The sequence below is a fragment of the Scylla paramamosain genome, chromosome 2 (assembly GCF_035594125.1).
Source record: "Scylla paramamosain isolate STU-SP2022 chromosome 2, ASM3559412v1, whole genome shotgun sequence".
In the NCBI taxonomy this organism is placed as follows: Eukaryota; Metazoa; Arthropoda; class Malacostraca; order Decapoda; family Portunidae; genus Scylla; species Scylla paramamosain.
The window spans coordinates 25,876,605-25,903,076 of NC_087152.1; the positions used below are offsets into that span (position 1 = coordinate 25,876,605).

Sequence of the window (26,472 nt, forward strand, 5' to 3'; positions counted from 1 at the left end):
ATACCTTTATTATAAGTCTAAAATCGCCTTGTGTCAAGGGGGCGTGCTAAGGCGTGCCGTAAACAAAGAGTAGTAATAAATGGAAAAGCATCCAAGTGGACTGACGTAACCAGCCGGCTGCCATAAGCATCAGTTTCACAGTAGGTACACATTAAACGACCAAACTCTGGTAGGTACAGGGTACGAGAAAGATTTAGGAGTTATAGTTAGCTCTGAACTCCGTCTAAGAAAACAATGCATAGAAGCCAGAAACAAGGCAAATAGGGTACTAGGATTCACTTTTAGGAGTGTTAAAAGTAGAAGGCCGGAAGTAATATTAAAGTTATACTTGGCGCTGGTCAGACCTCATCTAGACTACGCTGTGCAGTTCTGGTCCCCACATTACAGGAAAGATATAGGTCTATTAGAATCAGTACAGAGGAGGATGACTAAAAGAATACAGGGGATGAGGAGTATTCCTTACAAGGCGAGATTAAAGCTGTTAAATCTACCTTCTTTAGAGAGACATAGGTTAAGAGGAGACCTGATAGAAGTCTTAAAGTAGTATAAGGGTTATAACACAGGGGATGTAAACAAAATTCTTAGGATCAGCAACCAGGGTAGAACAAGAAATAATGTGTTAAAGCTTGAAAAATTTAGGTTTAGGAAGGAGATAGGAAGAAATTGGCTCTCGAATAGTGGTAGATGAGTGGAACAGACTCAGTAATCATGTTGTTAGTGCTAAGACATTAAGGACCTTTAAGAGAAGATTAGACAGGTTTATGGATGGAGATGATAGGTGGAAATAGGTAGGTATATTTCATACAGGGACTGCCACGTGTAAGCCTGGTCGCTTTTTGCAGCTTCCCTTATTTCTTATGTTCTTATGTTCTTCATGTAGAAATCTTATTATTCTTTCACTAGAACCATAAAGAAAAAAACACTCTAAGAAACACGTACAGCTTCAACAGGAGCTTTTGAAAGTAATGGACGTGCCGCGCAGAAGTGGATCAGATTATGGTCCTTATTCTGATGAAGGATCACAGACGCCCTGCTGGCCACTCGTCGCCCTGATGGTGATAATGTCACCAAGTCAATCTCCACCTGTGCCATCCACCCACCTCCCTCCTTCCACGCGAGAGACAGCCACGCAACCTTTCCGCCCTCGCCAGGATTGATTAATGAGCTTGTGACAGGAAGCATCTCAGGGGAAAGAAAGACGTGATCTCATATTCCCTGATGGTTCTGTCTGTGTGTGTTCCTCTTAATGATGCTGCTGATGGTGGTGGTGGTGGTGGTGGTGGTGATGATGGTGGTAGTGGTAATGCTTATTGGTGATGGTATTACATTCTTTTCCAATTATGTACATCTACTATTATTACTATGTTCACTACTACTACTACTACTACTACTACTACTACTACTACTACTATAAGTCATTAATGTTACACAGTGCTTTCTCGTAACTTTCCTTCCTATTGTTCCTCTATTAATTACGTCAGCGGTATGCCATTTAACTATATCTTCCTCCTTCTCCTCCTCCCCCTCCTCTTCTTCTTCTTCTTCTTCCTCTTCCTCTTCACATTCCTTACCTTTTCTCTCACCACATTCACATACGTGGAAACCCTTCCACAAATTGCAACACACACACACACACACACATATACTATCATTCACTCCTGCAATGCATTTGAAGTTTCTCATGCATCCATTTCCCTTCCAACTCTCTCTCTCTCTCTCTCTCTCTCTCTCTCTCTCTCTCTCTCTCTCTCTCTCTCTCTCTCTCTCTCTCTCTCTCTCTCTCTCTCTCTCTCTGGATATTTCAAGCGTTGTGAGTTACTTGAAATTGCTGGTGAGGGAAGAGGGAAGGGAAGTTCTTTAGTGACAGAGAACAGTGAAGAGTGCTGAGGGCTGCTGAGTGGCGGGTGGTCAGCGTTGGTCTTTTGGAGAGTTTGTCGTGTAACAGGAGTGAAAGTTAGCAGAGGAAACATGCATATAAAAAGAAAACTGATCAAGAAAAGTGGAAGTGGCGTTAGTTAAAGACTGGAGCGTTCCTCATCACGTCACGGATTCACTTCAAGCGGAAAAAAAAACCCAAGAAAGGCAAATGATGATGACGAGAACGAGCAGTCAGCCCACGACGCGCAGCTGAAACTCGATAATGGTCAATACCTGCCGTGAAATTAACTCATTTTGTGCCGCTGCCTCCGCCCTTGACAACACCACGGCTCAGCATCCAGGAAACCTCCCCTATCTTACCAATAAAAGACGCTAGGAAGGAAATGCATGCTTGAAGATTGATGTGGCATGCAACGCTCGTATAATAGAAAACACACACACACACACACACACACACACACACACGCACGCACGCACGCACGCACGCACGCACGCACGCACACACACACACACACACACAGTAAGCACAGTGTGTGTCGTAGGTGCCTATATCAAGCCCATTCATCTGAGAGCTCCGCTTTGTCAGAGTATGCGATAGTCCTTCTTCATGCACCTCAAGAAACTCAATTAGTGTGGTCTTGGTGCACTGGTGATGATGGCCCTCGAGAATGTGACTGGCGAGACGAAGGTGTGGCGTTTGGTATTATAAGTGTGTGTGTGTGTGTGTGTGTGTGTGTGTGTGTGTGTGTGTGTGTGTGTGTGTGTGTGTGTGTGTGTGTGTGTGTGTGTGTGTGTTTTCATTAGTGTTTTTTCATGGAAGCGTCTTTAATCCACGTGTGGTGTGTGCTTCCAATGGTGGCAGGATACAAATGACATTCACGTAGGCAGTGGTTGCATTGGTGAAGCAGAAGGGCGCAGCTGTCAGACGTCATCACCTACATGGAAATGTTGACCAGTGTTTAGAATTACTGGCTCAAGTGACTGCTCTTGTGTCATAGGAAAGGAATTACATCAAGCATCACGAGCAACAGTAACGTTTTCATTACTGCGTGACGCACACTCGTGAAAGACAAACACCCAAACAAGTAGCAGTAATTCCTCACAGACGCCCTGCCCGCCACTCGCCTCCCTGATGGTGATAGTGACGAATAATGTCACCAAGTCAATCTCCACCTGTGCCATCCACCTGCCTCCCTCCCTCCACGCGAGACAGCCACGCAGTCTTCCATCCGCGACAGGATTGGTTAATGAGCTTGTGACAGGAAGCATCTCAGGGGAAGGAAAGACGCGACCTCATATTCCCTGGCGGTTGTCAGTCACTCTCCCCTTTCATGAGCCTGTGATGTGTGGTGGTGGTGGTGGTGGTGGTGGTGGTGGTAATATTTGTTTGAAGTAATATTTGTTGTTAATATTTGTTTAGTAATGATACTACTGCCTCTTCAGTCACCTACAGCAACAAGAACAAGAACATTAACTACTACTATTATGCTACTACTACTACTACTACTACTACTACTACTACTACTACTACTACTACTACTGTTACTACTACTACTACTACTACTACTACTACTACTACTACTACTACTACTACTACTACTATTACTACTGCTGCTACTACTGCCACTAAAACCACCACCACTACTACTACTACTACTACTACTACTACTACTGCTACTACTACTACTACCACTACTACTACTACTACTACTACTACTAAATAATAATAATAATAATAATAATAATAATAATAATAATAATAATAATAATAATGATAATAATAATACTGCAGGTATAAGTCATACATGTAGATAATAGGGGGAGGAAGTTAAATAAGCCTTGGAGAGATGCTGGCTCAATAACGCTGATCAAGAAGGTAGATAACTGGCAGGTTTTCTGATGAAGCGGATCATTAGATAAAAAAAAGTTTTCATCACGTCACTGAACACCACCCACAACACAAGCCTCAAAAACTCGCAGTCTCACAAAAACTCGCAGTCTCACCTCAGTGCCTCAAGGTCGGAGTTAAGTTATAGAGGGGCATTAACAGTTATAATCTGTGAGTCTCGTGTTGATTATAGAGGGATGGGGAGCCTTGTTGTTAGCTCTGGAAGGAAAGGAACTGTCCGTTAACACAGTCACTTCACGCCTATTATCTACAAAACTCACTGGTGTGTGCACAGAGCTTAAAGATGTTACACTACTACTACTACTACTACTACTACTACATTACTACTGTTACTCCCACATGTTAACTATTCACCTGTCTTCTATTCTCACGTGAAAATATACCTGATTGACTGATTAGCAGACGATTGGGAGAGGTAATAAGGACGATACTGAGAACTGAGTGTGTGTGTGTGTGTGTGTGTGTGTGTGTGTGTGTGTGTGTGTGTGTGTGTGTGTGTGGTCAAGATCCCCTCATCTTGACCCGCGGGACTTGAGTTTGCATAACGCCATCATCCTGTGTAATACATCTGCCTGACTGCGCTTGTAACGACAGTCACAGGCTGTTTGTCTTGTGCCCTTTGTGATGTGTTAAGTAGGTCTTGAGAGAGAGAGAGAGAGAGAGAGAGAGAGAGAGAGAGAGAGAGAGAGAGAGAGAAGAATCATCTATCTATTTGTATATCCATCCATCCATCTATCTATCTATCTATCTATCTATCTATCTGTTTCTTTTCGTATCCTTTCTTTGTACCGCAGTAAATGTAATCCAGGGTGAGGGCGTGGAATGAATGGAGGGAAAGCACTGAATACCTCTCGGCACAGTGACAAAAGATACTTTCTGCTCCAGGAAAACTTAGAAAGTGCCTGGTAAAGTATTAGAAGCGAGTGCATGTTTGGCAGTGCTGCTTCTTCCTGGAAAAAATGCGAAGGGGGAATGTAAGAGAGTGAGAAAAAAAAGAAAAAAAAAGAAACTGAGAAATACGAGTAAGTTGTCCAGCATTCTTTTCCTTTTTGTCCCTCAGCCTCGGCCGCGGACAGCCCCGTGATGGTCAGTCCTCCAAGTGTGCTCGTCTTAGCAAGGCCTTTCTCTCCCAGACGACCAAAACGGTGTGTACACGCTGAAAGCAACACCTGCTCGCCCACCTCCCACTGCCACCCCACACCCCACTCACCCGCCACTGCACCACTTCTCTCCTTCATAATGATCCACCATTTTTACTCACCACCTGCTCCACCCCCTCCTCGCCACTCAACACTTCTCTAACAACCACCTTGCTTCTGAGTAAATTCCACACATAAAGATTCCTCTCTGCAAACGTAAATTGAAATAATTCCCTACATCATAAAGTTCTCCTAATGTAATAACACCTAATGTGTCAACCTAACCCAACTTGATCTAACGTAACCTAATCTAACCTGACCTAAATCTAACCTCGCCTTAGTTTACCTTACCTTACCTTACCTTACCTTACCTCACTTCACCTCATCTTACCTTTCCTTGCCTAGTTTATCATGAGATCGTAACCTAACACGGTAGTCACTCGTATTTTTGGGAAGAGTTACTTAAAGGGAAATCTTGTTGATGCAATGTTCACGGAATTGTATATAAGAACCTAAGCATCACACACAACCACCTCATCTCCGCCACACTTCCCAGTCATCACTCGTAACACTTCCTTCTTAGCCGCAGCGCCTCTACCATTCAAACACCTGCTCCTCACTCACAACTCCCTAACATACATCAGTGCATCTCATTACCAACCACTACCTTCTCTTTCACAGATACTCCAAGCCACTCGCAGCTCACGTCTCTGTCCCCACGTCTCAACACACACACACACACACACACACACACACACACACACACTCATGCCCGTCCCTCACCACCCTCACCACCCACTGCCTGCCACTCACCTGCCACCCTCCGCTCCTCACGATTTACAACACGTCCATCACCCCCTACCGTCTGTTCCTCTCCTTCGTCAAGCCCACCTCGCCTCTCAGCCTGTCACTCCGCACTGTGCTCACACTTCCTTATCAATCTGTACCATCGCATTAATACTTTTTTCATACATGACTGGCCTAGATATCAGACTGGATAAGAAGTAACGGGTTCAACTCTGATTAAGCTAGATTTGAAAATGAGATAGGAGGATATTGGTTCTTAAATTGGATGGTAAGGCTGGAATACATTTTGCTACGAGGTTATTAGTTAGAACAATTAAAAAAAAAAGTAAATAAGAGAAGATTAGACAGATTTATGAATGGGAATGATGGGTATTCAAGTATTCAAGTTAATATTACTTAATTTCGAGTAGGAATATATGTTTAAGTCCTAACGAGATTGTTTAGCTACATTACTTTTCCTAAAATAAGTGGAATATGATAATGAAAGGAGACACAAGATGAAACAAGAGTACGTATTACGCCAACGTTCTGCTGTTGCCTTTCTTGGAGAGAGTTAGGTTGATCCCATTCACCTGCCTTACCTATACAACACTTACAGCCGCAGTATTAGAGAAAACTAGCTACAGAATAAAGGAAAAGAAAGGCGTGATCTAATGGTATAGTCTTGATCAGAAGTCGAGTAGCACACCGCATTTCTTTCCGTAGTGTTTTCCTTCAATCCCAAGTCCACTGATCTAGTAAGAATCAGTCAATTATCAGATTTATTTATTTCTCACTTAAATTTACAAGTACATACTGACTTACTTTGGTACACGGCTTGATTTTGTAGACTAGCCCTTCTTTTGAACTTGTCAGCATATCAAAAGACTTACGGTTCAGGATACACATTATGGGGGAATGCAACAAGTCAGGTGACCATAACTACTGTTGCTGGTAGCGGTGGGTATGAATGGCTGCTGGCACGGTGATGTATATGTGCACCTAGTTTGAGTGGACACAAGCATTACACCTGAACTACCACGTGTTGGCTCACTGGCTTCTTGCAACTTCTCTTACGTTCTTGTGACGGAGGGTGAAAATAAGAGACCGCCACGTGTTGACTTTCCAGTTAGCGACCCCTTGCACCTTCCCTTACGTTCTTATTACGGTGATAAAACACTTCCGAGTCTCACTAACTCCAAGATAAGGAATCTCGGAATTGACAATGGAGAGGACGATTGAAAGGGGACGACGGGTACTGACTCCGCCTCCTCCTCGTCGTCTTAATGAGGCTTATCTATTTACTGAGTGGTGTAGGGGCGGGTCACGGCTGGTCCTGAGGGCCGCGGCTCACTGTTTCATGGTTACCGTATCCCATATTTGCTTTCAACACCATTGCCAGTTTGGTCTCTCTCTCTCTCTCTCTCTCTCTCTCTCTCTCTCTCTCTCTCTCTCTCTCTCTCTCTCTCTCTCTCTCTCTCCGATTAATGGAGGTGAAGTGTATATTGTGTTTAGTCATGAATGTAATATTTATCATGTTTTTAAAAGATGATGTGATGTTAAAGCTTTCACGTGTTTGTCAAGAGAATATTAGTAAGTATTTTTCTATCACTTTCTATTTATTTTATATAATTATTCTGCTTATCTATCTTTTTTTTCTGCGTATCTGTTGGTCTATTTATCTTATCTATCATTTTTTTCTGCGTATCTGTTGGTCTATTTATCTTATCTATCTTTTTTTTTCTGCGTATCTGTTGGTCTATTTATCGAGATCTATCTATCTATCTATATCAGCCTATCTATCTATGTCTACCTATGTCTTTCTATCTATCTATCTTTCTATTTGTTTATCTATATCTATCTCTATATGTGGCGTGTATCGTTTCCATTACATGTCGTAACAAAACCTTGGACGTTGTTTCCAATTCAAGGCCACGTAGCGCACACCATCTTCTGCTAATTACCTGATCAAGTTTTAATGAATACGTGGAGAAATTTCGTAAAGGTGAATTAATACGAGGATACTTAGGACGTGACGGTGAGGCCCGAATGAGTTTGTTCCTGCCACACGCTCTCAAATATAGAGGGCTTATAGTGTACAAGTCAGGAAGCCCTTATCGTCTTAATCCTCTGACACCTGTAGGAGTTGTACATTTATTTTCACTAGGAAGTTTTACTCATCAAAAATTAAGCTACAGATACTAGAAAGCCTTACTAGATATTCAATGGTACCTTTTTCATGCGAGTCTTGTCTTTAAAATCGGTGTCTAAACTTATGCCAGACTGTAATAAGCTGAGAAAAAGTTGTAGCAGTCAGAGTTAAGGCTTCACTTGGCAAGTAACCAGAGTGGACTGTAGGAGAGAACTGTCACTGCTTCAACAGGAAAGTCTAACGTAAACTTGGAGCGTCGGTTTGAAGCTTCGATCTTAACTAATGCGAAACACAGTTGGAAGCATTTTAGCATTTGCAGCAACACAGGGGTCACATTTTCAAACATTTCCTGATTCAAACATTTCCTGATTAGTTTCTATGAGGCCCTAGTGGAAGTTATTGAGGTTTTCAAGAGAGTTGTCGTAATTCTAATGATAGTTCAACCAGTATTCTGTACCATCAATAGGAAAAACATCCTTGGGAGCCCAACTGATCCTCTGCGTGGCCTTAGAAAACAGCTCGTGTAGAAGCGCAGGCCGTTTCAAATCACGAGTTGGTGACACGAAAGTGAGAGCTGAAGTAAAATTGCACACCTGACAAATAGCCAGATTTTTACCTTTAACAGTAATATTTCTTTATTAATTCACAGCAGCTCGTCGTTGTCTTATACATGTGGTGTGTGTGTGTGTGTGTGTGTGTGTGTGTGTTGACTGGAACCTAGAAGTGGCGTTATCAGGATCTTACAGTTATGGATCTAAAACTCGGGTGCAGTCAGTCATCAGTAACATTCCCGTCCATCAAATTATCCTTTTTATGATTTCTCTTTCCAGGAGTGTAAACTGTATTATAGGAAGCAGGATTACAAAAACATCAAAACACACTTTATACTTTCTGAGAAGAAGAAGCAACAGTATTATTCGCGTTCATCAATTTATCCTTTTTGTTCTCAGTCTCTCCAGGAGTGTTTGTAAAATATTATGGTAAGGAGAATTGCATCGTACCTTCTAAAAACCTCAAAATATTGCATGAGCGTTTTGCTTCCTGATGTCCTCCTCGTAAATTGTAGTATAAAGGAATGGGGGACAAATCACTCACACTCACACACTCGCTCCAAAGACTATCTGTGCACGGCATGATCGACACTTTTGAATTGACCGTAGTATTGTATTCAGATTACGCAGCCAAGATGGAAAGGATCAGTGTATGGGTACTTCTATATAGTGATTCGAAACGTGTGGAATGAGACTGTCGAAATACATCTCTACCTATACATGAAGGCTGGCATCTCAGCACTCCTTTCCCAATACGTATCGTCACTGGTCTCGAAATGTTTATTATAGAGTATGCACCGATACCTTTGTGAAGCGAGTGTTCCTTCTGAAGCCTTGAAGCATTACATGAATCTTTGGCTTTTGGGAGATGCCTTAATAAACTGTCTTATGTGAAGGACTGAGCGCTTATCATATCATATACTTCCTGTAAACGTGAAAAGCTTACGTGAATGGGTTTCGGTCTGTTCTGAAGCAATGAAACACTACATAAATCACTGGCCTTCGGAAAGTCTCGTCTGTTGTGAAGTATTAAGTGCCAGTCCTCTCTGAAAACCTCAAAAGCTAACGTGAATCGCTGTCCGTATATTCTGAAGCCTTGAGATATTACATAAATCACTGACTTCCGGGAGGTGCACTCGTACATTGTCTTGTGTGAAGGAATGAGCGCTTATCCTCACGTGCGCCCTCTGAAAACCTCCAAAGCTACCTTCAAAAGCTGGCTGTGTATTCTGGGGATGAAAACATTGAAGGCGCACTCATACAAGGTGAAGAATTACGCACACATCCTCACACGCCAAGATGAATGGTTCGCTGTGTACTCTGGGGATGGATGCAGCTAACCCTTAACCTTGATAATATCCCATTAGACAATCTGACTGGTTTCGCATCAGACGGTGCATCAAATGTGATGTGTAACTACAACAGCGTCACCAGCAGACTGAGAGAAGAACGTCCTGGCATTACTGTCTTTAGATGTGTCTTCCACAGCATCCATTTGTGTGCTAGTGAAGCAGCTAAAACCTTGCCTCGTGCATGCGAGGAATTGCTACGAAACATATATAATTATTTTGCACATAGCGGAAAGAGGAAATCTGAGTTTCGGGAATTCCAGGGTTTCTGCAATTTAAAACCGCACAAAATACTACATGGTAGTGCAACAAGGTGGTTATCATTACATGAGGCTGTGGCAAGGGTTTTGGAGCAGTGGAGTGCCCCAAGGTTGTATTTTCAGAGTAAGGTTTATGATTGTAGGTTGCTGGCTGTTGAAAACATTAGGAAGGCACTAGAGGATCAAGCAATAGTCTGCTATCTACATTTCTTGAATTACATTTTGCCACATGTAAATAATTTTAACTTAGTGTTCCAGAATAAAGGCCCAACACTTCATTTGATTCATGACAAATATCTAGCCTGTATCGGTTTTTGGTACATTCCATTTGTCAGGATCATTTACTTTGTAAAGTTCCCTTATATGATATCAACCCAGCAAACGGCAGCCTACACAAACCTGTTCATCAAATTTACCTTGGGGCAAAATTACACTCGTTGTTTCAGGCACCAGAATATGTGAATAATGTAGATATGATGACTGACATCAGGTTAAGATGTAGGACTTTTCTTATTGTACTATATCAAGAAATCAAGAAAAGACGACATAAATAATAAGTTATGGATGTTGACACGATATTTGCATCCCGGGAAAGTAATGGATCCCACCGCCAGAGCAAACATGTCATCCCTCAGCGACTTAATGGATGAACTGCCAAGGATCACCAATATGTATGATAAACAGGCTGTTCATAACGAGTGGAGAACTGTTCAGTTTTATAAATTCCCAGACCATCTTAAAGATCCAAAGTATTATATTTGCCTACTCTATGTTCATCTTATGACACTTACAGACGCCATGGGAAATTTCCAGTACCGGACCTTTGCTACATTTGCGCTTAATGTCCTGTCGCTTCCAACTTCCAATGCTGATGTTGAACGGCTATTCTCTAAACTGAATATCATAAAGCGAAAACAGAAAAATTGCCTCCATGTGAAAACTGTTAATCATTAATGGCTTTGAGTGAGATTTCACTTCAGCAAGGTGACTGTACAACATTTGGACCTAGTTTAGAAATGTTATTGTGTGTCTGCAACTAAATCTGATCATGCAGTATTGTTCATGTTAGTGGGTGATCACTTTATTTACTGTACATATAGCTTTCTACACACTAATCATGTTTTTTTTCTGCTAAACTAATGTATTTCGTTTTGATAATATATATATATATATATATATATATATATATATATATATATATATATATATATATATATATATATATATATATATATATATATATATATATATATATATATATATATATATATATATATATATATATATATATATATATATATTTTCCATAAGGCAAAATTTCCTTAAAACTTTGTTTTACATATGCCTTTTTTCTGAAACCTGCGTATAATTGCTACTTTATTCTAGATTTAGACCAGAAGTATTGGAAACACATTGTCGTTGACTTACAAGCTCTCAGCATCACATGGATAGATGGACAAAGACGTTGTATCACACCTTTAGTTAAAAGTGCACTCTCTCTCTCTCTCTCTCTCTCTCTCTCTCTCTCTCTCTCTCTCTCTCTCTCTCTCTCTCTCTCTCTCTCTCTCTCTCTCTCTCTCTCTCTCTGTACCATATGTAGAAAATGCAGTATGTCTAGAAACGATAGTGATGTCATCAGAGATAAGGCGTGGGAACGGAAGTTGGAGACAAACGACAAATATCGTACCGCTGTTTTTTTTTTTCTTTTCGTGCTGGTAACAGATGATCCTGCACTATAACATTCCATGAATACAACAAAGGGGATATGAAATGAATTACTTTGGCCAAAAACAAGAAAAACAGGAGTGTAGTTACACTGTGGGAAATGTACTGAAAAGCCTTTGCCAGCACGTTTTGAATGTGGCTGGTGACACAGGTATAAGCATTATATCAGCGCTGATACCATGGCCTCATCACGGGAATTCATTAACACTTGTTGTATCAGGGCTCATGTTATGGCCTCATCGCGGGAGTTGATTAACACTTCTAGCAGTTCTTCTTACTTTATCTAGCGAGGACGTTTGTGCACAGGCTGGGAACGTATCCTGAAAAAAAAAAAAAAAAAGGTCTTCTGCTGAACTGATGCTGATACTTTATGATATGATTTAAAAAAAAATCTACTGTTTTTGTAAAAGACCAAGAAAAAAAAAAAAGTGAGTGACGACGACAATTATTATCCTCGTCATCTTTTTTGGGCATTACGTTTATTAGACAGTGATGAAGAAATTGTATACAGTGAGAATGCAAATGTGGATAATGAAGGAGAGGATCTATTTGTTAGTGACGATGAAAATAAAGGAAGTAATGAAGGAAATTATTCACAAGCATTGGCAGAAGCAAGTAATGCTCAGTATCCTTACCTTTGTTATGCATTAGGTTGAGGTGACTTTCCTGAAGAAAACTAAACAAGTGAAAGTGATGATATGGAAAGCGACGTTGTACTCACCAGTGACAGTGAAAGCGAAGTAAGTCATGAAGAAAGTGATTCTGAAGAAAATGAAGAAAATGATAATGCTAGTACTTACGTGGAAACCCATGATGTGTCCATACATGATGACGATAAAAACGAACAAAATGATGGTGACAATTAATCACACAGTGACGGACTACATCATTATCTTCGTCATCTTTTTTTTGCATCAGGTTTAGAAGGCAGTGATGAAGAAAAATTAAGGTAATGAAACTGTCAGTAGAAAATATTATCGAAAACTGGCCGGAAACACGTTTAAAGACTAACTACTAACCGTTCATTCCACACAAGTGAGCATTCTGCTGCAAGGCTAGGGAGAGGCATGCAGTTAGCTAATTCCTAAGAGCAGAGTGAAAAGACTGATAAAAGACCGCAACAGAAGCTACGTCGTGGCGGACACGAAGGTTGAAGACAGTCAGTTAGATGACAGCTAATTGTTCATTACATCATACATCATTCCAACTGCAACTGCCAAGGTAAATATACCACAGTGTATATTTTGAATTTTCTGAAATGCAAGGAAGGCTGAAACAATTAAATTTATGTAATTATACAAAATCTTTCTGTATACATAGTCAATTTACAGAAGTGTCTGGTTACGTGTCGTACTTGATCCCGTTCTCTTTAGTTTTCACATCAATAGAAAACGGCGGAAATTTAACGTCACTGCCAGCTACAGAAAAACGGCACCACTGTGAAGGAGGATGTGACGCACTGGACCATGTTTATGTATTAATTTAAATTACAAAATTTTTCAACATTTAGTATTTCCTTATAGAAGAGTAACTTTTCGTGTCATAGAAAAAGTATAAGGGCTTTCAAAAATATTCATACAGTTTTTAAGAAATAGGAGGAAAGACGAGTGTGTCTCGCAGAAATAGCCATTTACCATTGTACTGTAACAGTGCGACACCAGACATGGCCTTAAAACGAGCCAGGAAAGCTCCAGTCTGGACCTACATGGACTAAATAATGCCTGACGCTACTGTGTGTTTAATGTGCAAGGACACACTTAAGTATGATGGAAATATTTAAAGTATGATTAAGCATTTCCCCACGAAATATCCATTAGAATACGCGGAGATGCGGGAAGAGTCTGTGCCAGATATGGCTGGGAGTCAGAGACCAGCAGGAGCATCATCAGCCACGGTGTAGCCTACTTTATATCAAACGATTGACAGGACTCTGTTCTACAAAAATTACTCTGCTAAGAAGAAGGAACTTGATCACCTTTTAATGAAAACGATTGTTCAAGATCTTCAGCCACTATCTATAACTGAAGATAAAAGGATTTAAAAGTTTCGTTCATGGCCTAAATCCTTGGCATGAGATGCCTAGTCAGTCGCAGAGTGTTGACGAGAACACATTTACCATTTCTTTATGAACAAGAAGTACAGAAAGTCCGTAAAGAACTTGAAAAAGCTAAAGACATTGATTGCATTGACCACAGACATCTGGACATGCAGGCAAACAAAAGGCTTTGTCACTGTCACAGGACACTTCATTTCTCATGATTTTAATTTAGATCTGTTGTATTGGAGACAGTAATAACGACAAAAAATCATGCAGCACAGAATATAGCAGAGGAACTGACACATGTATGCAGTAAATGGGAAATTCTAGACAAGGTATATTGTGTTGTTACTGACAATGCTGCCAGTATGAGTTCAGCAATAAAGAACATCATGAATTTGCGTCATCTTCCATGCATTGTTCATACACTAAATTTAGTTGTACAGGATTCAGTGAAAAATGTAAGAGAAATGTAAATAACAAAAGATAAAGTAAAACAAATTGTTGTCTTTTTCCACCATAGTGTCAAAGCCTCTGACAAACTGAGCCAGCTTCACCTACAGCACGGTGTTCCTGTCAAGAAACTAATTTAAGACGTAGAGACTAGGTGGAACTCTACTTTCTATGTGCTGGAACGCTTCATTCAGCAAAGTGATCTCGTCACCACTACACTTTGCTTGTTGGGGAAAAATGACTTGTGCCTTCGCAGTGATGAGCTTAACCACATAGAAAAAAAAAAAATGCAATTGCTGTATTAGACAATTTTGATGATACAACAAGGCGAGGAGTTTCTGGCGCTGGTGTGCTTGATAAAGCAAATGTTTGGGATTCGAGATTCTGCTTTTGAACGCGAATGTGTAATGAACCGATCGAAAATTATTGCATGTGTTTTACCTACATCTCGCTCCTGTGTGCCTCCATTGCGTAGCTTTTCAACAGGTCTGCTCCTTCAGTGTCCCTCTTGTCATCTAAAAAAATTACTAAACCCACAACATTACTTATACTAAGATCACCACCTTGCCTCCGTTTTCTTCGTCCCTTCATTTTCATTCTTGTCCTTGTCACCGTCGTCGTCCTTGACCTCCTCCTCCTCCTCCTCCTCCTCCTCCTTGCTCTTGTTTTTGTTGTTGTTGTTGTTGCTTTTGTTGTTGTTCTCCTCATCCTCCTCCTCCTGCTCCTCCTCCTTTTCCTTCTTCACCACCACCACCACCACCGCCCACATCCCCTTTACAGTACCACCAGTCCCCTGAACAATCGCCACCCCTCACGTAAGCCCATAACCCAACGCTAGCACCTGCCTTCCCTTGGTTCCTGCAGCAGAGGGAGGTGTTCCACGCTCCCTTCTTCACCACCCGGTTCTGTACGGCCTGGACGGGGCTCTTCTGCCCGCTCTGCCTCGCCTGCTTCTCCTGCTTCCGGAGGGACAAGGACTCACTCAAGGTCTCCCTCAAAACCATCGCACAGAACTTCAGGGACCACGGCGTCACTTTCAGTAAGTTAAGAGAGAGAGAGAGAGAGAGAGAGAGAGAGAGAGAGAGAGAGAGAGAGAGAGAGAGAGAGAGAGAGAGAGAGAAATAATTTGGGATTATTTTATTAGCTTTGGGGCACAACCCACCAGAATAATGAAAACTGACATGAAAAAAAAATGACTATTTTTTAGGGACTGAAAGATGGACGATTATTGATTATTGTTGATAAAAGGAATATTTTCAGTGGGGAGAGAAAGCAGTACTAGTTTTCTGTCTTGAACGTGCGAGGATCATATTGTAGTGTTATATGTTGTTATCGTCCAAAGTTTTAGTGTGTTAGGCACAGACAGGAAGGTCTCACGCGTGGAATCAATAATAGTTCAGAGGAAAGGAGGAACAGCAACATTAAGAAGGATGAGGCTACGTCGATGAGGCTACGTCAGAGAAACACAGGAAAGAAAAGCTCCTGGCGGGGTAACTAGAATGATTGGGTTTTAGAAGATCATGGACGTTGCCTGCAGGATGAAGGGTCTCGGCTTGGCCTCGATGAATAAAAGACAAAGGCAAAGTTGACTGGACAAAAGTACAGTGGCAAAAATACGTGAGCAAGACAATAGAGAAGTGGGGAGTGTACTGATGCAAGACTGATGAACATTAGACACTGTGTTCTTGATTAACAATGGAAGGTCGGATCAACAATGTGAAAAACTGGGATGGAAAATATTAGTACAAGTGTGGCTAGAGAACAGTGTTGTAAGAAGTCAAAATATCGAGAGAAATATGAAAGAACTAGTGTATAATGAAACTTTTTGTTGTAGAAGATCGGGAGCAAAGCTAATGAAAACTGCGTCATCATCATCATCATCATCATCATCATCATCATTATAAAATAAGGAAAGCTTCTGAAAATATTATCGAAAGAATGCAATGTGTCGAGAGAGATGGAAATGATGAGAGACGCGCACAGTATTTCTGGTAATAAATTTCTGCTTCCCATTCTCGATATTTTTGTGTCACCAATTCTACGTTTTTGCGACAGGAACATGAAGGAGTGTGCGAACGATAAAGTTTCACAAAGCAAAGAACGCTTTCGGCAGAGGCAAGTTAAAGGCAGCAGAGAGTGAGGGGATGCGGGGCCACTTACCTCGGTGCAATGGTTGGTGCTGAGGTGACGCGTGGTGTGGTGACCGCCTCCTACAGATTTTACCTGGTTTACGTTTCAGGTGTGTGTGTGTGTGTGTGTGTGTGTGTGTGTGTGTGTGTGTGTGTGTGTGTGTGTGTGTGTGTAAACGTTAACTCAAGGCGTTTCATTTCCTCACGTCACTTACACTCTAGAATTTGACATGTTAATAGAGACGTGTCCTTTCATCCCTCGAGGAGTGACGCCCGCCTGCCTCCCGCTCCAGCGCGGCAGGTAAAGAAAACGAGTCTGTTCCCCGCCTCCCCTGGGACACCTGTTGCAGCCCCGCAGGATTACAGACTTGCAGATTGGAAAGTTCTACATTAATTTTACCGAATCTCGTAATCTCTTGGTAAACAGGAAACGGCGAGCAACAAGCGACCTTTCTTGGTTATTCATCACGATTCGAGATTACGAACTTAAATGTAACTTGTTTATCAATGCACTGGTAAGGACTGGTAAGAAAAGTATGGGACGTTTTCAAAGTTTGTAGAGTTGGAGGCAGCTTGTTGGAAGGAGGGAAGCGTTTCTGTGTATATGGCAGGGCATGTGTGTGAGAGTGGGTGGTGGAGTGAGTGGAGGGAGGCATGCAAGATTAAATGGAGAGGAGGTGGAAGAGATGGATTGTTTCAGGTACTTGGGATCAAGTCACAGTGGACACAAGAGTTGAGACAGAGGTGAAGTGCGGAGTGAAAGAAGCAGGAAAAGTTCTTGATGGACTAAGAAAGATCCTCAAGCAAAGGACACTGGGTGTGAGTGTACAGAGAGAGAGAGAGAGAGAGAGTTATATGTGGGAATAGTGGTATCCGCTGTGCTGTATGATGCTGAAACATGGAACACGGGAGTAGCGGAGAAGAAACTGTTAAGTGTGCTGGAAACCAAGTGTTGGAGGAGTGTGTGTGTGTGTGTGTGTGTGTGTGTGTGTGTGTGTGTGTGGAGTAACGTGGTGGGATCGATAGAATAAGAAATGACGAGGTGAAAAGAACTGGTGTTTTGAGGGAGTTGCCTGGATAGTACATGTTTGTGTTGTGATGCTTTAATTGGCCTGTGGAGAGAATGCAAGAGAGAATGGTATGTCTATATAGATACCAGGGAATACATTATTGTTATTATTATTATTATTATTATTATTATTATTATTATTATTGTTGTTTGTTATTATTGTTGTTGTTGTTGTTGTTATTGTTAGTAGTTTCTTCAATTTTATTAATTCTAATTAATTAGTTAATCAATTAGAAGAGGGGGACAGCTGAATGTCACTGAAGAAGAGTGGATAGTTGTCTGGAAGTTTCATTTACCAGAAAGAAACGGACGTGATTCTGTATTTACCCTGCTGTGCAACTGTGGACACAGGTACGAGACGTGACGGTGACGGCAATTGTGGCAGCCTGATGGCGCTGCTCGGTGTGACAGGTGTAGTGAACCCTCAGTGCTGCACACGGTACAGTTTATTCTGAGTCCGGTCACGTCTATAATTATATAAAACACTCAACACCACAAGTATGTTGTTTTGTTGTACCGTCACTTTTGTAGCATCAGTTTGAGGTGCTCATTACAAATGTCATCACGCTCTGTCTGCTGCACACTTAATGTATTGTACACTTACGTATATTAGTGATGTGGCGGTATAACCTTGATATCCAGGGTCAGGCTGGTGAGTCTGTTGTGGTACCAAGAGCTCTTGTCCGCTGCAGTGTGGCTGGTGAGTTGTGTTGGTTATGTAACGCTGAGGGGATGGTGTCCTGAGGGGACAGTGTCGGGGTGAGAGGCGGCCATTTTGTGGTTGGGGCTGCGGTGGTGTTGTGGTGTTATTGGTGTCCTTGGGGAAGGTGTTGTGGCGTTACAGGTGATCTATGGTGATGTTGGTGATGTCTTGTGAGGTTTGAGGAGGTAAAATACGGGAATTGTTATTTGGGGACGCGGTGACAGCGTCTGGGGAAATTCCCGCAGCTGGGGAAAATATTTCAGCGGCCTTTGAAGGAGTAGAAGGGTTTTAGTGGTTTGTGAAGTGACGGGAATGTCAGGTATTGATGTGCATAGCCTCTGAGCAATAAGGGAGGCGATATAAGAGCCTCAGTAAAAGGGGGAATCTATGGTGAGTGAGTGAGTGGGATTTATCCTGTGTTGGTCTAGGCTAGAAATTTGTTCCCTAATTTCCTTTAATGTGTACTACCTCAATTTGTTTGTGAGTTAACATTATTATTAGTATATCCTGTTATTATATAGAATAGCTGTGTTTTCCTCCCCAACATTGATCAGGCAGTGAGGTGATTTCTGGCGTGCTGTGCCGAGGTGAGGGTTTGTGAGAGGGTTTGATAGCTGGCGATTTCTGATAGGTCGGCTAGGTGCTCGAGGCCTTTAAAAATCCACACCTTTAGAACTTTCTGGGATCAGTGTGCCGTCCACTTTCTTGGAAAGATGACCGGGATCGTGACACGTATTGGGGCTTTGTGAATGAGCGTGGGCGACGGGTGCAGAACACAGGTCTGTGGGTGTTGGTGGCGACCACCCTTCTGCCGTTAGGAGTGTGGCGAACACCACAACACCTGACCACCACAAGGGTTTCATTATGGCACTAACCATAGGTCACCAGCTTTTAGTGTAAACACCCTCACGACTCACTCTCCCACCTGCTCCTCCTCTTCCCTCTCATCTTCACTCCTTCACTTCTTCCTTCTCATCTTCACTCCTTCACTTCCTCCCCTTCCTTCCCCGCCTCCTCTATCCTCTCATCTTCACTCCTTCATCTTCTCATCTTCACTCTTTCACTTCCTCCCCCGCAAGCGGTAACAGCAGTGCTACTAAGGGACTACAAGTCAGGAGCCGTGATGGTCTGAACTCTGCATTTCCTGACAAACGTATGAATTGCTCTTTGTGACTGAAGTGAGAAAGCATCAGCAGGAGGTAACTCAGTCCTTCAAAGGATACTTTCACCATGGAGAGGTTACTGTGGCACTGAAACGGACACGGAATCAGTTTCTCTTCAACAGTGATTCCGCTGATGGCAGTGATGTCTTGAAAGATTATTTTGCTGAGCTGCAGGCGAGTGACACAATGTGAATGGAATTTGAGTCATTGCAGCCAGGAACCCTTTGTAGCATTACATATTGTCATGATCACTCACTATTGTTGCTGTGTTTGTAATTATGTTGTTATTTTATTAGATAATATTATGTGTGTGTGTGTGTGTGTGTGCGTGTGTGTGTGTGTGTGTGTGTGTGTGTGTGTGTGTTGTGTTGTGTTTGTGTTTGTGTTGTGTTGTGTTGTGTGTGATGAAAGATGATCCTCTCTCCCCAAAGAGGTCCTCTTCCGTGTGTGTGTTGTGTAGTGTTGTGTGTTGTGTTGTGTTGTGTTGTGTGTGATGAAAGATGATCCTCTCTCCCCAAAGAGGTCCTCTTCCGTGTGTGTGTTGTGTTGTGTTGTGTTGTGCGTTGTGTTGTGTTGTGTGTTGTGTTGTGTTGTGTGTGATGAAAGAAGCTCCTTTCTCCCCAAAAAGGTTCTCTTCCGTGTGTTGTGTTGTTTTGTGTTGTGTTAGTGTAAGTAAAGCGATGATACAACGATGATTACATGATGCAATGCGTCCCACGATGATAATACACGATGATAATACACGATGATAATACACGATGCGTTCCACGATAATAATACACGATGATAAAACACGATGATAATACACGATGATAATACACGATGCGTTCCACGATGATAATACACGATGATAATAGACGATGATAATACACGATGGGTTCCACGATGATAATACACGATGATAATACACGATGATAATACACGATGCGTTCCACGATGATAATACACGATGATAATACACGATGCGTTCCACGATGATAATACACGATGATAATACACGATGATGATACACTATGCGTTCCACGATGATAATTAATACACGATGATAATACACGATGATAATACACAATGATGATACACGATGCGTTCCACGATGATAATACACGATGATAATACACAATGATGATACACGATGCGTTCCACGATGATAATACACGATGCGTTCCACAATGATGATACACGATGCGTTCCACAATGATGATACACGATGCGTTCCACAATGATGATACACGATACATAGAGGCGAACCCTTCTCTCCTTCAGGGTCCATTTAAATCCAATGGGCAATGGCGTGGACGCTTGCAGCCCCTCACAGTGAACGCGAGGTCATGGTGACCAAGAGCCACCCACCATTCGCCGGACACTGCCATGGAGGAAGCACAGTCCTCCCCTAAAGGGCTCCTGGGCTGGCAGTATTTGCCGTAGGGTGTGTGGTGGCGTCTCCTTGGGCTGTCAGGGGCTGCGAGTGACACTAACAATTTCGTAGGTGGAGCAGAAGAGGAGGCTGGCGTGGACCTTGGGCCCAGATCCAGCCAGCTCCAGTCGGCCGCCTGCTCCTCCACCGCGTCCACCAAGTCTTTCCCCGGCCTGAATAAATTTGGTCCCAAGTTTCCGAAAGTGATTTAATTTTGCAGCGAAAAGAAAATTGCCGACTTGCGATGAAAAATGAGTTGGGTTGACGCGAGTCGAGGAATCAGTTTGCCAGCGAGGCGAGGTGGGAACCTTTTGCTGTGAGCGCCTCGGGTGTTGCCTCTGTGTTTGTTGCCCTCAAATGTGCGTGTGTCTGTGAGGCAATCATTCATTAAGGCAGTGAGCTCTGCCTGCCTGTTCTGCCCTCTTCAAGCGAGTTAGCATTAGAGAAAACATGAAGGATGTTGTGTGTGACTGTCAAATGTGATGCAGCAGGTCTCACACTTTGAGATCAATCTCTTGGTCTTCAAAGGAGGAACCGCCTGGAAACACCGCCTGTATCTTTCTCTGCACCAGTCTTCCTAGCATTTAACTTTTCATTAGTGTTCATTGTTTTGATGTAGCAATTCGAATTCCTTTTATTTTCAAATTCCACTACGTAACGTGTAGTACTTCAGCTTAACAAACACAGGGATAGATATACTATAGTTTATCTTACACAAGGGATCGTTTTCTGTCTCATCACAAAAAAAAAAAAACTGAGCAATTTCAGGATATACTAACATATTATGAACTCAGTGTAACAATCATTACGCCAAGTGGCTGATGATAAGTACTTACTACTACTACTACTACTACTACTACTACTACTACTACTACTGCTACAAGTAGTGCTAGCAGTGTTATGGACACTGAAGACTTAGACGTATGGTAAAGTCTCGAATGCCATTAAATGGCAATAAAAAAAAAAGAGGTTACATAAATTTGCGACTTGGTACAAGTTCCATAATTTTCATTACGAGGTATATTGTTGTTATTAATATTATTAGTAGTAGCAGCAGTATTAACAATCCCTTTGGCTAAAAGCAGTCACAGTGGAATAAAGTGAGTATTTCCCTTTGCTTATACAATCAGCTGTTCACACATCGCCCACATAATATATACGCCTTCCTGCAGCCTCCCTCGTGTTCCCACGTGTCCATGTCTGTCCGTCTCTGTGCTGCTTCACATTCCTTCCTTCACTATCATCTATGGTGGTCTTATCACTATGCAACTCTTTATAGAGAGGTTAATTATTGATGGAAGGCGACTGACGAGAGAAGGTGTCAGCAATGCAACAATGGAAGCACCACGCACATCGAGAAATTGCTTAACATTCAAATCTCTGAAGCTCAAAACTCTGCGAGAGCCCAATGGTTGTGCTCTACACCGCTGGATGGGAAATTGTTTTCATTCTTTTGTGTACATCATTGCCCTAATGACTGATATCACAACATGTAAAAGTCATTGTAAAATTAGCTAAACATCGGTAAACATTTAACTGGACAAATAAAAGTCTATAGTAAGAGAGCATAGAGTAACACAAAGGTAAAGCACGAAATTAAAGTGCAAATACAGATAAATAAAATTTTAGTAAAATTTAATAATACGTTGTCATAAGCCATAGTAAAACCAAGATTATAGTGAAAAAATAAATAAATAAATAAATTACATAAAAAGTACTATCATATTTAATGACAGTGTCTTGAGGCAGCTATGGCAGCAAGTGTCTGCCACCGAGAAATATGCACTGTGTTATATTAGTGTTGGTCATTAATCCATTCTTGAGAAAATATTCTTTTGCCTTAACAAGAATGGTTTGGTCTTCTTTAATGATATTCTCTAGGTGTGCTGTAGCACACCTAGAGAAGAAACTGAGTGTCATTCGCGTACTGAACTAAAATACAGTCACTGGTGCACTTAGCCATGTCATTAACATGTATAGTGGACAGTACTGGTCCAAGGGTGGAGCCTTGAGGGACACCGAAATGGACATTTACTTTTGCAGTTTGACTGACAGAGTCATATTGTATAAATAGTTGTTGAAGGAGTCTATGTTGAGGTGAGAACACTTTGCCAGGAGGTTATCATGGCTGACACTGTCCAATGCCTTAGACAAATCACACAGCGTCAACAATGACACTCTCTTGTGGTCAATATTATTGTAAATATTATCTGTTATAATAGTTAGCGCAGACTCAGTTAAGAGATGAGGTCTAAAACCATGCTGGCTGTTAGAAATGTATTTGTTATCCTCTAAAAATTCTAAAAGTTGTTGACATACAACTTTTTTCAAATATTTTGGAGAGCACCAGTAACAAAAAAAAAAAAAAAAAAAGGACATAAGAAATAAGCGAAGCTGCAAGAAGCGACCAGGCTTACACGTGACAGTCCCTGTATGAAATATACCTATCTATTTCCATCTGCTATCCCCATCCATAAACCTGTCTAATCTTCTCTTAAAGCTCTCTAGTGTCCTAGCACTAACTACATGATTACTGAGTCCGTTCCATTCATCTACCACTCTATTTGAGAACCAATTTCCTCCTATCTTTTTCCTAAACCTAAATTTTTCAAGCTTGAACCCGTTATTTCTTGTTCTGTCCTGGTTACTGATCCTAATAATTTTGCTTACATCTCCCTTGTTATAACTCTTATACCACTTAAAGACTTCTATCAGGTCCCCTCTTAACCTGCGTCTCTCTAAAGAATGTAAATCTAACAACTTCAATCTCGCCTCGTAAGGAATACTCCTCATCCCCTGTATCCTTTTAGTCATTCTCTTTTGTACTGATTCTAATAGACCTATATCTTTCCTGTAATGTGGGGACCAGAACTGCACAGCGTAGTCTAGATGAGGTCTGACCAGCGCCAAGTATAACTTTAATATTACTTCCGGCCTTCTACTTTTAACACTCCTAAAAATTAATCTTAGTACCCTATTTGCCCTGTTTCTGGCTTCTATGCATTGTTTTCTTAGACGGAGTTCAGAGCTAACTATAACTCCTAAATCTTTCTCGTACCCTGTACCTACCAGAGTTTGGTTGTTTAATGTGTACCTATTGTGTGGGTTTCCTCTACCTACGCTAAGTACTTTGCATTTATTGATATTAAATTGCATTTGCCATCTGTCCGTCCATTCATTCATTTTATCTAAATCTGCCTGCAAGGCGATGGCATCCGATTCTGAACTAATTAATCTACCTATCTTTGTGTCATCCGCAAAAAGGAACAGGACGATAATTGTTTGAATCATTAAAATCACCTTTCTTTAGCAGAGGAATGACACATGCGTTTTTCCAAGCCTGAGGAAATACTCCGGTAACATTTGAGCCATTTATGACGCATGGCAGGTAAGATGCAATAGAATATAAGGCATCCTTGATAAATTTGAGCAAAATTCCATCTGAGCCCACAGAACGTGTTTGGTTAAGACTTTTTACTGTTAATATGAGTGTGTTGGTGTCTACTGGCTTGGGTCTGAATTTTTCAGTCACACTACTGCACTTTACAAAGAGAAGGGTCCAGGGGGGAGCACTGATTGCTCTGTACTGTCTGCTGCGTTGTCATATGCTGTCTTTCCTACATTGGCAAAGAAATTATTAAATTATTCTGCTTTTTGAAAGACATTATGAAGTTCATATTTTTCTCGAGCTGCTTTTCTTGCCGGGAACTAATTATTTTATCACATTCCATATGGCCGATGAATTTTGTTTGCTCTTATTAGACTTTTTAAGATAATATATATTTTTTTTTTTTTAGCAGCACCAGTAAGAGACTTTATTTCTTTCTTTTCATTCGTGTATTGTTTTTGCAGACAAATATTGTGTCTGTCTCTCCTCAGCTTGGTGCGGGTGTCGTCACGCTGCCTCACTGCTACATGCAAACCCTCAGTGAGCCAAGGCGCTGCAGGTCTGCTTGCTGCCTTAGTTACTAAAGGAGTACACGCATCCAGACAACTCATAAAATTAGTATTAAAATATCAAGTTGTAGATCAACGTGGCCTGTGGTCAGTATTTGATCAAAATGATGGGGTTCTGGCAGGAGTAGCTCACAAAGCGTCCTTGTTATATTTACCAAGGTGACGAAAAGATTTTAGTTCATGCTCTCTCTGTCTTCTTGATATTTATTGTAATGCCAATTAGGTCATGATCAGGTGCTGACCCGGGAACAACAGAGGTGGCCAAAACACTTTCTGGTTTATTAGTGATGATCACATCCAGCACTGTGGCTGTGCTTGACGTCATCCTAGTGGGCTCATTTATCATTGGTGTGAGCCTGATATTTCTGATAATACCATCAATTTTGTTTTTCTTAGAAAATAAGCCATCATTAAAATCACATCAACATATAAAGCCATTTGTTACATACAGACATTTGTTTCAACACATCTTGGACATATTCAGAAGAGGAAGGTGTGGCCTTGGGGTGTCTTTAAACACAACCTATAATAAAAGCTGCCAACTTCCTGCACTGTACACTCGTCCATAAGTCCTGGACACCGGGTTGCTTAGGAGTAGGTAGTTTTATCACACTTACCTTCAGTTGCTTGCTTACATATATGCAGACTCCTCCTCCACGTCCACCATCACACCTGTGTGTTGTAAAGTTAAATGTTCATCAGGAATTTCATTACGAAGCCACGTCTCGGTAACACAACAAATCGATATTTCTTTCGTGTACAAGATGCTTAATGTCATCAAGGTTTGATTGCAAAGACTGGCTGTTTGTATGTTAAACAGTTATGAAATCGTTTTTAATATCAAACACATCGGCAGCATCTTCCCCGCCACATCCCTAACCGCTGTAGTAACTACATTGGCGAGATTTGTGTCCAATTGTATGGCATCCTTCACACCTCAGCCTGTGGTCGTGTCTACACGTCAACTGTTTGTGGTTGAATTCACCGATATTGTGGCATCCTGGTTTCTTCTGATTATGCTGCTGCATATTTGTGGATGTAAAGATTCTTCGGCAGTGTGTGCTGTGCGTATTGTGTAGTGAAAATGTTGCTTCGGAGTGTGTTTCCCTGAGTGTATTTGGTGTGTGTGCTCCTGTCACGAGCCGTGTGGCAGTAAATCTAGAGGATGGCAGGCTCGGACACACAAAATGCTTCAACTTAAAACACTAGGAACCCCAACAACGATATATATATATATATATATATATATATATATATATATATATATATATATATATATATATATATATATATATATATATATATATATATATATATAAGAACAAGAACAAGAATGAAGCAGGACAATAAATTAACAATATATAGTATGAAATACTTGTAGTGATGGCACGGGCTCAGCAGTTGTCTATGCGTGTGTGTGTGTGTGTGTGTGAGTGTGGCGTGAGTGTAGCACTTGTATAACGAGGGTGTGCGCAGGTGTAACGTTTCGCGTGGCGACGTGAGGGTAGCACTGGTGTAATGAGTGGAGACGTGAATGTGTGTGCACGAGTGTTGTGAGTGTTCTGCTATGCTTGTGTGAAAGATGACCCAGAATCCAAGCTCCCGGGAGAGGGAAGTAGATCCTCTGCTGTGTACTAGTAGACTCCTGAGGTGTCGACCATAAGGCAGGAGGTGGCTTGGGTTTGGTGCCCGAGGCTTGAGTCTGAAGCCCCGATGTAAGTGGAGCGGTAGATCGAGATTCCCAACCTGCGGGCGTCTCGAGGAGTGGCGGATGAGGGAGCCAAGTCCCATGAGCTC

At 41.6% G+C, this 26,472-nt stretch overlaps 1 protein-coding gene across 1 annotated transcript in view; it reads left to right on the forward strand.

The window, feature by feature from the left end:
• Nucleotides 1–4,649: 4,649 nt before the first annotated feature.
• LOC135112318 (uncharacterized) overlaps nucleotides 4,650–26,472 on the forward strand; it is a 79,105-nt gene continuing 57,282 nt past the window's right edge. Inside the window, exons 1-2 of the transcript XR_010274282.1 lie at nucleotides 4,650–4,932; nucleotides 15,105–15,279. The gene's annotated coding sequence lies outside the window, so the exon portion shown is untranslated. The remainder of the gene's footprint in view (nucleotides 4,933–15,104; nucleotides 15,280–26,472) is intronic.